General features: G+C 52.3%; 1 pseudogene; it reads left to right on the top strand.

The window, feature by feature from the left end:
- Window positions 1-503: 503 nt before the first annotated feature.
- On the top strand, window positions 504-4,945 carry LOC112486176 (annotated as a pseudogene).
- Window positions 4,946-12,710: the final 7,765 nt, after the last annotated feature.

The raw sequence follows: 12,710 nt of genomic DNA, 5'->3' as shown, positions 1-12,710 counted from the left end.
AGAAGTGATGCTTTGAAACCAGAAGGGTGAGTAGAAATTAAGTAGGATGGTAGGGAGGGAGGTGGGGAAGAATGTTCTGGCATCAGTACTGGGTAGAGCATGTGTAAAGGCTCTGAGTCAGAAAGGAAAGGGTGAGTTTGAGGGAGGAAAATGCCAGCGTAGGCCTCGTGGGTCAGACTAAGGATTTCAGATATGGTCTTTAAGATACTAGAATTCATGAGATCACCTCAGCAGAGTGACCCAATCAGGTCAGCCTCTGGAAGCTATGTGGGGAGTGCTGGGGGCAAGGAGACCACCAGGAAGATAATGGAGACCCCACCCATAGTGGAGGCTGTGGAGATAGAAATGATTAAGTTTGAGAGATATTTGGGAGGTGATTGATAGGATTGGGGGGGTGGGTAAAGAAAACTTGTTGAGAGAGAGGAGTCACAGATGAAACGTCAGTGAGATGATGTCTAGTCTATGAGCAAATTAAAAATGTCATGGCCAAAGGACACCTAGACATGGCCAAGTTCAAAGGCAGCTCAGAGCAGGAGAAAGGGGATTGGAATTGTTCGTGGGTGCCTTTGAGCAAGTCACCTTTCACATCTTTACATCTTTATCTCTAATATGGAAACAACCTACTACACAGGATCGCTTTAAGCATAAGGACGATGGCTGCATTCATTCAACCGAAAACATTTAGTGAGTGGCTCCTGTGATATGCAATAAATAAGACTAATAAAGTACATGGTGTGTTAATTAACATACCAAGGAGAACAAATGAAGTAAAGAAGGGAGGTAGAAGGAAGAGATAAATTTTTAGGTAGGATGGTAAAGGTATATATACTCCTGAGCAGGGTAAGCCATGTTCTGTGGAATCTTGGGGAGGGGAGACTTTCCTTTAGAAAAAGAATATTAAAATATCTTATTTTTCAAATGTCCCCAAAATATGTGGCCATATAAATAGAGTTCTAGGGCCGTGGACAGGGCAGGTGTGAGTGAAGGGCCCAGTTTCTCAGTAAGTCCACCTCTGCTCATGAGTAACAGAGTTGTGAGAAAGGGAAGAGTGTGACTGTGGGTGTCACAAAAAGAACCTGTTTTCTGTGACTTAGAGCAAGTCATTCAGTTACTCTGCCCCTCAATTTCCTGATCCGTAAGTGGAAAGAGGAAAACAATATCATGTCCTTATAAGGTTTTAAGGAGTAAGTAAGGGAATGTAGGTAAAGTTCTTGGATCATAGTAATAAGTGGTGGCTATTATTTTCATTTTTGTTCCTACCCCATGTGGATGGAGGACAGTGGTCTCAGCCTTAGGAAGGAACCAGAAAGAACCAACAGGCCCCGATGATTGGCAGGCCCCATGCTGCCTGTGAGCGCTGGGCTCAGTGGCTCTCGTGTGCTGCAACCTGTGGAAATCACACACCCAGTGAAGACTTAGTTGCCACTATAGACATTAACGTGTGCATAGAATACTGGAGGCTGGGCACACGCTGACATTGTCTTCTTCACACTCCTATTACAACCGTCTTCAGAGGCTTCTCCCTCCTGTGCACGAGGAAGAACTGATTGCCCCAGGTTGCAGAAGAAGAGGCAACAGTCTCAAACCATAAGATCACTGTAGTGAATGTTAAGTTGACATGGCATGTACTATCAGTATTCAAGAAAAGTCTCTGGCTGATAAATTTGTCCCGGTGGATGTTTCGGGAGAGAAACTCAAAGGCGAAATGATGCATCTACAGCATGGGAGCTTATTTCTTCAAATACGTAAAATCGTGGCGGATAAAGATTACTCTGTGACCTGTGACCGCCCATTCTAAGACTGTGAGGGTAGCTGCAGGAGCCCACCAGCCAGAGGGAGACGGGAGTCTCAACCTGGTGCCGTGTTAATGTCTTCAGACTCATTATTCCTCAGATCATCAAGCACAGTCCTGACTGCATCATAATTGTGGTTTCCAACCCCGTGGATTTTCTCACATGTCACCTGGAAACTCAGTGGATCGCCCAAGCACCGTGTGATTGGAAGTGAGTGTAATCTAGAATCTGTTAGATTTTGCTATTTTATGGCTGAAAACTTGGTGTTCATACCAGGAGCTGCCATGGATGGATCTAAGGAGAACATGGCACCTCATGTGCGGCTGTGTGGAACGGAGCGAACACGGCAGGCACGTCTCACCAGGAACCGAAAATTTGGGAGGAAGTGCATAAGACGGTGGTTGGTGGTTCAGAGTACCTATGAAGTCACTGGGCCGAAAGGGTACACCAGCGGAGCTACGGGATGACATGCGGCTGATCTCAGCAAATCTTCGTTGAAACATCTATCCGGGATTCACTGAGCATCAGCGACAGCGAAGGGATTGTATGGCATTGAGAAAGAAGTTTTCCTGAGCCTCCATGGATCCTGGATGCTCAGGGACTAACCAGTGTGACCAGCCAGCAGCTGAGGGCTGAGGAGGTTGCTCAATTCAAGAAAAATACAGACGCCCTATGGGACATCCCGAAGGACCCAAAAAACTCGAAAACCTCTGAGTTGTAGGCTACAGAAATTCAAAAACTCCAATGTGACTAATCATGAACCTTTAGTTTTCATCTGTGAGCACAGATCAGTTTGCTCTTGTCTTCCTAGGTATATGAATTGGGGCTCACAGAATCAAAGCCCATGCGTGGTTTAATGCTCACAATAGGAGCCCTTGAACAAATAAAATTAACTCTTGTAAAATAATTAATAATAATAATAATAATAATGATAATAATAATAACAACAATAACAAAAAAAGAGAAAAGAGTGAAGGCTGGGGGTTTGGGCAGACCCGGATTCTGATCCTGCCTCTGCCCCTGCCAGCCTGTGAGCACAGCTAGTGACTTCATGTCTGAGCTGTCACATGGTGGGATGGCCTAACGCCGCTGTACAGTGAGGACACAATGTGCAGGCCCGCACAGAGCATGAAGACGCCATTCCTGCCTTTCTTTCTTCTCTTCCCTTCAGACACACGCGCAGGGACCTGGACCAAAGAAGAGCGGAGGCTGTGATGGCCTCGGGCACCCAGGCCCCGGGCGTGTGGCTGCCACAACAAATGCACTCAGGCATGTAACAAAAGGAGCTTGGCCCATGATGGGTGCTGTTGACATTCACTGATCTAAAACAATTAAACCCATAATCAGAGGGTGCTCAGCTGCTGTGGGTGGTTTGCCCACGAGTCATAGTCATCTTCTGGGAGTGTCCATCAGCCGTTAGCCCTCAGAGTTCTGTTGCTAAGAGATTATAAATCAAATGGTGTTTCCAAAAAAATAACCACTACAAAATGTTCCAGGATAGAGCCATAATAACAGCCCAAATGGAACAAATATACTGTTACTGATAACTCCTTATAAAAAGCTGAGGAATGGGGTAATTGGGGGGTAGCCGTGCCATACACATCCTATGTAAGTTACTGGTTTGCCAATGTTTTGAATATAAAACAGACTCAGTGATAAAACTGTAAGGGACATTATATAATGTCTTCATGATTCCAAAAGTTCTTCAATCAACCAAAATGAATTTGTTGGGGGCCTATTATCTGCTTATTCCGTACATATTTACGACCATCTCAGCCACATATAGTTGTAGGCAGTGACTAAGTCTAATGTAGCTGTGACCACCCCTGTTTGGCACAGCGTCTGCGTGCAACAATTGATTAAGTGATTGATTTAACAGAGCCATTTGCAGCCACCTCCACTATTGCTCTGTTGCTGTGGCAACAGGAACCAGTCAACCAGCAAAAGTTCAGGATAGAGCAAGGTGGAGCTCCCAGCAACAGGGAACTCAGCAAACTAGGCACTTGCAAAGAACTGATTGTCATCCAGCACCTAGAACAGCTCTGCTCCTGAGATTTTCCTGGGAAGATGCAGCCATTCTGCACTGTGTCCTCAACAAATGCTCCTGGGTCACCGCCAGGTGATTGCTACAGGCAGATGGATTAGTGTAAAGTACCCGTCATCTCTTAAGAAAGGAAATCCTGATGTCTGCTGGGCTCTCTCCAGACCTGGGAGCAGAGCAGTGAGATGCCAGCCTGACACTCCCTAACACCCACCTCTACCCCTTCCTCCCCTCTCAACCCACCGCCAGCCCTCTCTGCCTTCCATCCGGTCAGACCCCGGGCCGTAATGACTTCATGGTCTCCAATTTATCTCACTGGGTAGGTAATGGAGGACAGTGTTCTGTCTCATTTCGTGGGTGAGGGAGCCAGGGTCCAGAGAGACAACGTGAAGTGTCAAGGTCGCACAGCCAGTAAGTCAGAAGGCAGACTCGTGCTTCTAGCCCCAAATTCCAGGATCTTCGCTGCTCACCAGACTCCGAGCACCCTGTGATACGTCGTACAGGAAACTGCCGGGTGTTGCAATGGCTCCCAGAGAGGGGTCACTGTTTCCATGGGCCAACCCTGGTGACACTCAGTCACTGTGTGGCATCCAGGAGACCAGGGCAGAGCCACAGACACTCTGCCTTCCTTCCTTCTTCCTCCAAGGGGCAGAAGAAAGGGATCATGAATCAAGCAGATCATTAGGATCCCTGCCTTGGAAGCTTCTACACTCACTACCTGGGTGACTCAGGCAAGTTACTCCATCATCCGCAGTGCTGTTTCATTTCTAAAAATTAGGGCAAGACTAGTACCGACCTACTTTATAGGGTTAGAATGCATGAGATTAAACAGGTAAAAAGTGGTTAGCAGGATGTGTGAGAAACACTTTGATAATTGCTAACAGCAGCAGCAGCCACGGTTATAACAATATCGTCATTTTCACCATCGCCTTCAGGACCTGGGGTGCAAGTGGGCAAAGAGACTGGTGGCAATTGGAGTGCCTTGGTAGTCCCCGGGGGTGACTGGTCTGTACCATGATGGCATCTGGTGACAAAGGGACATCTTTCTCAGTGTTCCATATGATAGATCCTTAATTTTTCAAAAGCTGGATTCAAAAGTATGGAGAAGCAATGTTGTGGATTTCCTCCCTGTCTAAACACATATGCTTTCAATTGGCTCTCCTGGGCTGGAATTCCCCGGGGCTTAATCCAGGCTAGCTCCCTCCAGTACCCAAAGTCCCCCACCCTCACTCATGCTGGGCTTCTGCCTTCGGCCAGGCCTGGGGGGCTCAACGGCCCACTGCTTCTTCCTCATCCTTTATCATTTCCATCCTCTGGAGTGAGACAGACCCAGGGCCCCTCCCAAGTCTGTCTGAAAGTTGCTTCTCTGGGAATATTAAAACCCTAGCCCAGAAAAGGGTATCTAAAAGAGGGCTGGGGGGAGGGGAAGATGAAGGCCGGTGGGGAGTGTTTGTCATGAATTCGCCCGCCCTGCCATTTGGCATCCGCCCCCAAAGCAGCGGCTCCAGTTATGCTGTGGGGTCAGGATGCTGTTTCTGCCGAGTCATCCTTTCTTGCCCAGAGGGATCCTGGCCCAAAGCCACATTCCTAGCTGGGTGTGAGTGCCACAGAATATGGAAACTTGCTCTCACCAGCCCCCTACATCTCTAGCCCTGCACGCAAGGCTGGTCTCTCAGCAGCCTCTGCCGGCAGCAAACACTCTCCTCCCAGGCTGTGTGTGTCGCCCATGGCTCAGGCCCACCCTAGACACTGAGCTCTGGGAGAGTGAAACATCCTTGGTGCGCCAGTGCCGGAGGGAAGGGAGGAGAGCCTGGGCCATAGGAGAACTAAGGAACTACTTAAAATTCCTGCCTACCCACTTGGTGGGGCCCTCCTGCCAGTGGGAGTCCAGCAGCCCCATTAGGAAGGAGCCTACTGCCCTGGGACAGCCCTGGGCAGAGACCAAATCTCAAGCTAAGGAGATGAGGTAGTCTAGGAGGCTTCAGCCCTGGGCCCACACGGCCCCCTGCCCAGCAACTGCAGCACCCCCTTATCGTGCAAACGCTCAGTGTCCCAAACACACAAGCTGGCCGTACCTTCTGCAGAGCTGTTTTGGGAACACATCGCAAGCAATGACTGTGTGCCCAGGACAAGGCAGCTGTGGCCCCACCCGGATGGCTCCCCATCCTTCTCAGGCCCACTCATTGCAGACTACTTGGTTAAAATCTTGGCTATGGGACCTTGGTTAAAATCTTGGCTATGGGACCTTTATCTCTCTGGGCCTCCAGCGCTTCATCTGTAAAAATGTGGGCCAGCTAGTTACCACTTCATAGAGATGTTGAGAAAGGTAAATGAGTTAGTGCTATATGTGAAATGTTTAGAACAGTTCCTGGCACAAGGAGTTCAGTGTGTGTGTGTGTGTGTGTGTGTGTGTGTGTGTGTGTGTGTGTGTGACACCGATGAGGGGGCAGGCCCAAGGTCAGACCACCACCCTGAGCCTTTTATTGTTTGCCAAGGGTTTTACACACCCCTGTGAGGCGGATGAAGGAAAGGGGCTCAGGGAGTCAGACACCACCCAAGGTTGCAGCCCTAGTCCATGTGGGATCTAAGAGCAGAGCCTGGGTCTTCTGACTGCAGGTAGTGCCGTCCCTGCCCCACCTCACAGTGCTGGTCCCCGGGCACTTTCAGCCACCCCAAGGCCATCCCCAGAACCTCAAAGCTCCCCTAAGGCTTAGTACCCAGAGGATGGGGCCTTCTGGCCCTTCAGATTAAGTAGAGTTTGTCTCTCAGCTGCAGAAAGGGTCAAGGAAGGCCTCAGGCTGGGGGGTTGCTGGCCTCAGGATGAGGGGCGCTGGCTTCAGTGAGGGGGAGCGCTGGCCTCAGGATGGGGGTGCTGGCCTCAGGACAGGGGGCGCTGGCCTCAGGATGGGGGGCGCTGGCCTGGCAGAGCCCTGAGGAGGGCCCCACAGGAGAAGCCCAGCCCAGGAAACTCTGAGCAACGCCGGCAGACCACAGGGCCCCCAGGCTTCCTGCCCTCTCCACACAGGCTGCCCTGTCAACGTCAACGGGTTTGTGAAACCCAGTCAGATGGGCAGTGGGAACTCGAGGGGCCCCAGGGTTCACGGTCTGTGGTCACCCTGTTCGTTCGCAGTCCAGCAGAAGGTGGCTTTCTAAAGACAGCCGCCCACACGGTAATTGCATCCAGCTGCTGCAGGAGACAGACACCTGATGGTGGCCCCACTGTTCCAGGGTCCAGGCCTGCAGACCCCAGGCCTCCTCCCTTTAGGCCCATATCCCCCGGGTGCCCACAGATGCAAGGACTCCCTGGACACAGCTGTAGCAGGGGCTCTGTGGTCGAAGGACTTTGGAGTGAGAGATAACATGGGTTATAAGCCAAGTTCATAGCTTTGTGAGCTGTGTGACTTTGGACAAGTTGGTTAACCACTCTGTGCCTCAGTTTCCTCATGTGGAAAATGGTGATTAAAAAAAGCACCTACCTTCTTATAAGGATTAAATAGAATAATGTGTATGAGAAGTATGGCACAGTATCTGGCACAGAACAATCGAGCTCTGGATTAATACGAGCTGTTGTTTTAGTCAGCACTATGAGTGGCAACAGAAAATTGGGGTGCAATGGTATTGCATTTCTTTGATTTTGCAATTTTAATTAAAACCATTCAGACTCAACCTCCTATACTTGAAGGAAGTCGATACCTTCCTCTTGAAGCTCCTCGCCCTTTGACTTGCCTGAGAACCCCACATCCTACGTGCTCCAGCGGGAAGGAGGTAGAGGGCCCAACTGCTGCCCCGGAGCCAGGAGAACTGGAACTCTGACCAGTCCCACTGCCTGTTGACACTATTCCCACATAGTCAGAAAGAGGAAGCTGGTCCCGTCCCACCCAGAGCCCCGCAAGGCCACATCCAGGAGTGTGACACCAAGTATGGCCAAAGGCTGCCCTCAGCCCTGCTCCCAGGGCCAGTGCCCACACGTGGCCGTTCCCAGTGCTCGTCCCTTTTCCCTCCCCAGGATCCACGCACGCTGGGGTTGGGGCCACTTCTCCTTTCCAGACCCTAAAGCACAAATGGTCCCATTATTCCTCTGTGTCTGAAAGTCCCCAGAAAGCTGCACACCTTGGCCACCCCCGGCACCCACCCTCAACGGTTCCCCTCGGTGCTGATTCATCTGCCCACAGACCACTGAGGTAACTCACACACAGGACAGAGCAGTGGCCTCACTGGGGTGTCCTGCCATAACGCGACAGCAGGGAGAAAGCAAAGTTGAGGCCAGGGCAGCAGTGGAGCCCTGTTCTCTTCATGTTCCTGGGACACCCCATGTGAGCTCTTGGAACAAGGGGTGAGAGGGCTCAGTACCCCCGGCGTCTGGCTCCGGAGCCTGAGCCCCACCGATATGTCCCTATGGCTCTATGAATGCTTGTCGACTGACTGACTGAGAGCGAAAAGACCTATCTGAAGGAGGGCATCGAGCAGAGATGCTGTGTTGCACAGAAGAGGGAAAACGAGCAAAGGAAGCCAGGGCGGTGGGGAAGTGACGGGTCTGCCGCGGTTGAGGGGACAGCTTTGTGGTTGCAGAGGAAAGAGGATGCATCTCTAGGGTGGCGTGAGAGCCAGGGGCAGTCAGAGTGTCACCGGGGCTGCTGAAAGACCCAGGAGGCATCTTTGGGAGGAGCCTGGGGATCGCTGGACTCCTCAGGTGCATGGTGGGCACTGGGGAGCATGATGGCATGACCTAGGGAAGGCAGAAGGGCGATTCAGAAACAACTCTCCAAATCGCGATTCTGCGGTGTGGAGGGACCCCTGGGTGTAGCTCAACAGCAAGCAAACCTCCCTGAACAGTCTCCAGAGCTGGGGCTGCGGGAGAAAGGCCTCCCACCGCCCAGAGGCAGCTCCGCCGTTCCCTGTGTCCATCTCAGCGCCTTGTGCTAAGTAAGATGCCAGGGGCCTCTGGGGCTTGAGCAGCCTGAGGCTGACCTGGGCTCCCTTAGGAGCAACCGCAGAGGCCGTTGGGGTCATGGCCATTGGAGCCTGATGACCCGGTTCAAACTCCAGTACTGTCACCTACCAGCTGTGTGACAAAGTACCCTCTCTGAGCCTGCCATCAGTATGGACCTTATGAAGCTGTGAGGATTCAGTGGGAGAATGTAAAGCACTCAGCACAGGATCCAGCACGTGGCACAGAGGATAATGGTGGCCTCGTTTGCCATGGTGCTGGTACAGGTGTGCCAAATAACCAGGTAAGCATGACGGAGACCCCACCCCCAGCCTTGTGCCTTCCAAGAACCCTCCTCCCGCTGGGTCTCCAGCCTGGGCCTTGGCCAGGGAGCACAGGAGGTTTCTCACCGTGGCAGGGAAATTGCTGGGTTGGGGGTGTGGGCAGCCACAGTGACCGTCTCTCTGCAGGACGGATGCGGCTTTGCTGACAGAGAGTCTGCGGCCTGGACATGCCAGCGGTGCAGGTCTGAGGTCAGCAGTGGGGAGCCGGGCCCACCACGGCCTCGCCGCTCCCGGCAGGGCCCCACCGGGGAAAAGGCATCTGCTTTCAATCAGCTGCCCCTTGGCCCAGGGAGGGGGCGCGGGGCTGAGACCTCCTCCGCAGGCCCAATTCTCACCACGCTGAATGGACGCCGGACGCCGAGGGTAAAGAAGGCAGAGGGAAGCTCCAGGGACTCAGGTCGAAGAGAAAAGGACTAGAGATAGAGGTTTATTGTTAGGTCGCTAAAACGAAATCCCTCACTAGCGCCCTCTTCAGGGCTGTGCCTAGTCCAGCGCCATCAGCTCCCCCAGACCTCCCAAGCTGGGCCTTCCCCAGGCCAGGGCCTTCCACTCATGCCTGGGGGCCCCCACCCTGCCCTGTGCACAGCTGATACCTCAAGAACACCTCCCTGACCCCACGCTGGGTTCCCATTAAACACGCTTGTAGGGCATGGGTTGGTTTGGACTTACGTATTTCTCTAGCTCCGGCTCTTTGACTGCCCGTGTTCCTTCACGCCCCGAAGGGCTTGCACAAATGGGACCTTGGCTTGTGGTGCCCGTCCCCGCTGTGGGAACCATGCTGATGCCCATCAGTCTTTGGCGTAGGCTCAAGGCCACTTTGGCGGTGCAGCATCCTGCTGCCCGTCCCAGGCAGAGCGAGCAGCCCTCTGGGCCACCACGGCCTGAGCACCCACCGCCACCCAAGCCAGCTCCCTGCCCTCTGCATCGCCCCACCGGGCTGTGGCTCAGGACCACAGGAATCACATCTTACTCCTCTTTACCCCTGGGACCCACAGTCCTTTCTCCAGGCAGCGTCCTGGGCCTCCCTCAGTATGCTCCTTTGGGGAATGGATTAAATAGAAGGCCTTGATTTCATGGGTGGCAGGGGCGTTTTAAAAATCCCCAAAGCACACTGAACAAATTGAGAAGGCTTAGGTTTGTGGCCTTATCAAGGGCTGCATTTTGTCGCATCTACCCCCAATACACACACTGACTGGGCAGCTCCAGGACACACCGTGCCTCAGTCGGGCCAGCTCTAGAAAAACAAGAAAATGGAACAAATGTTATTTTTGGAGACCCTCCTACACACACACACACACAGGGGCACACCAGCTGTGACCTAATGCCCCATTCACAGATGTAGGACCGGTCTACAGAGCCGGGTCCTGTGTGTCGGGGCCAGGTTTGCCCCTGTGTGCCCTGCTCTGGCTCTGGAGCCTCGTTCTTCACCCCACGTGCTGAGTGTCGTCCATCACTGGCTATGAGGAAGCAGAAGCTGATATACCCACTGAGTGGCACCGTGCACGGGAGCGCCGTTTAAATCCACTGTCACTGCACATTTGTAGGTTTAGCGAGATAACCTTCCCGCAGACCAGAGCAGACCAGAGTGAACCGTTTGCCGAGACTCCGCCGGGCCCAGGGTGGGCTGAGGGGGCCGAGGAGATAACATTTAAGGAGAGCAGAGCCGGGCACTGTATCACCTCCTGGTCGTTTTTAAAAGAAAACTCAGGCTCTGCAGGCGAGTCACTGGCCCAGGCACATTTCCAGGACAGAACCCCGGTGGGTGGGCCTGCCCCTGGGCTGTGCCCCCTCCCAGCCTCGGGTCCACTCACCAGACAGACAGAGAGCAGGGTACACCCTCCAGCCCTGGAAAGCTGGGGGGCACTAGTGGGAAGAGGCAGGGGAACTTCCCCCCCACCTCGGTCTCCTTCCCCAGCCCAGGTGGGCACCCTGGGCTCAGTGCAGGTGTCAGGCTCCCCGGAGCCCACACAAGCCTGGGAATCTGGAGCTCCACGGGTGTCATTCACGGATGTCAACTCTGAGTCCCTCATGGCTTCCTCCAACTCTGCCTCCTGCTGCTCTGCTAGCATAGCCAACACCATTGATCACCTTCACACGCCAGCCCCTAGCAATGTGGCAGTCTCAGAAAAAGTCGAACCAACCAGCTCGGAGGCTTGTCAGTCAGCGGCAAGGCTCTGCCATGTTTCTGGCCTCCTTTCTCCGTCCCCACGCAGATCTCAGAGTCACCCTCCCACACACAGCCCAGAACCAAGAGGGACAGTGTCACCCAAGTGAAACCACCTTTAGATTGGGGGTGAGTGCCCAGAGCCTGAAACCGCATCCCCAACCTGGGGCCCAGCCCCACCTGCCCCCCCCATCTGTGCCCCTCATTCCCCCTTTGGACACACAGGCCCATGGTTGTGAATAGCACCCCACTTCCCAATCTGGGGCTCTGCCAGCCGCCTCTCGATCTGCCCCGGGGCCTACACCCACCCTCAAGGGGACGGGACGTGGCTCTGGGGAGACGTCCCCAGCCGGGGGACTCCCCGGTCAGCCTCCTCCTGCCACTATCCTGCCCTCTTCAGTCCCCAGGAAACACCACCACTGAAGTCCCACTGGGCCTGGCCTGGAGGCAGACTCAATAAAAATCTATTTAAAATTTACAAAAGTTGTGGTAAAGAATATAACAGGAGAGTAGGGCATATAAAAATTAATAGCATTCTACCCACCCTTTTCCCTTACCCCATCTTATTCCCCAGGGAACCACTCTTAACAATTTCTCGTTTATTTCTAAGATATATCCTTTATAAGATAAGCATATTTGGCTGCAAAGTCACTGTATGTGCTTTTTTAAAAAAATTACAAATGGGACTATAACATAACTGCATTGTTTTACAGCTTACTTCTTTTTCACTGAATGTCATATCTTAGTTATCTTTTTCACGTCACTATCTGTAGATCCACCCATTCTTTGTAATGACCGCAAAGGCAGTTGCAAAAACCAGATCCTTCTTTTGATGGACATTTAGGCCGCTTCCAGTTTTAGCCACTGCAAACAGTGCCGAGGTCAACAACTTCATTTGTACATTGCCGGCCGACTAAAATTTGAATATATGTTCCCAAACTGCCTTCCAAAAACACTGCAACAGTGCATGAGAATAGCCGTTTCCTTACGTCTGTAACAGCAACACTGAGACCGAATTTTTAAATCTTTGTTGGTTTGATCCGTGAAAAATGACATCTCATCAAGAACTTTAAACGCTGTTAAGAGCGAGGCTGAGTAGGTTCCCTGTATTGGTCTGGATTTCTTTTTTCCCCTTTTTCTGCAAATCCCGTGAAATCGGCCTTTGACCATTTTGGGGACGGCTATCCATCTTTCTCCTCATTTACTTGGAGGAGCTCTTTGCGTAGTAAGGAAATAACCATTTAAGGGCCCTTTTGTTATTTCCTCCGCCACGAACTCCGTGTTTGGGAAGAGTTTATTAAATAGCACTTGTTCTGTGATTACTCTTTTCTCCGTTTTCTCCAGCAGATGCTCGCGGACGGACCCTTGGAGTCCTTATCAAGATGGCATGAGACGGCCAGTGTTTCCGCATCGTGTCGATGAAATTCCAGTCACAAGCAAA

This window comes from Pteropus alecto, unplaced genomic scaffold (genome assembly GCF_000325575.1).
Source record: "Pteropus alecto unplaced genomic scaffold, ASM32557v1 scaffold106, whole genome shotgun sequence".
In the NCBI taxonomy this organism is placed as follows: Eukaryota; Metazoa; Chordata; class Mammalia; order Chiroptera; family Pteropodidae; genus Pteropus; species Pteropus alecto.
This window is presented reverse-complemented; position numbering and strand designations above follow the sequence as displayed.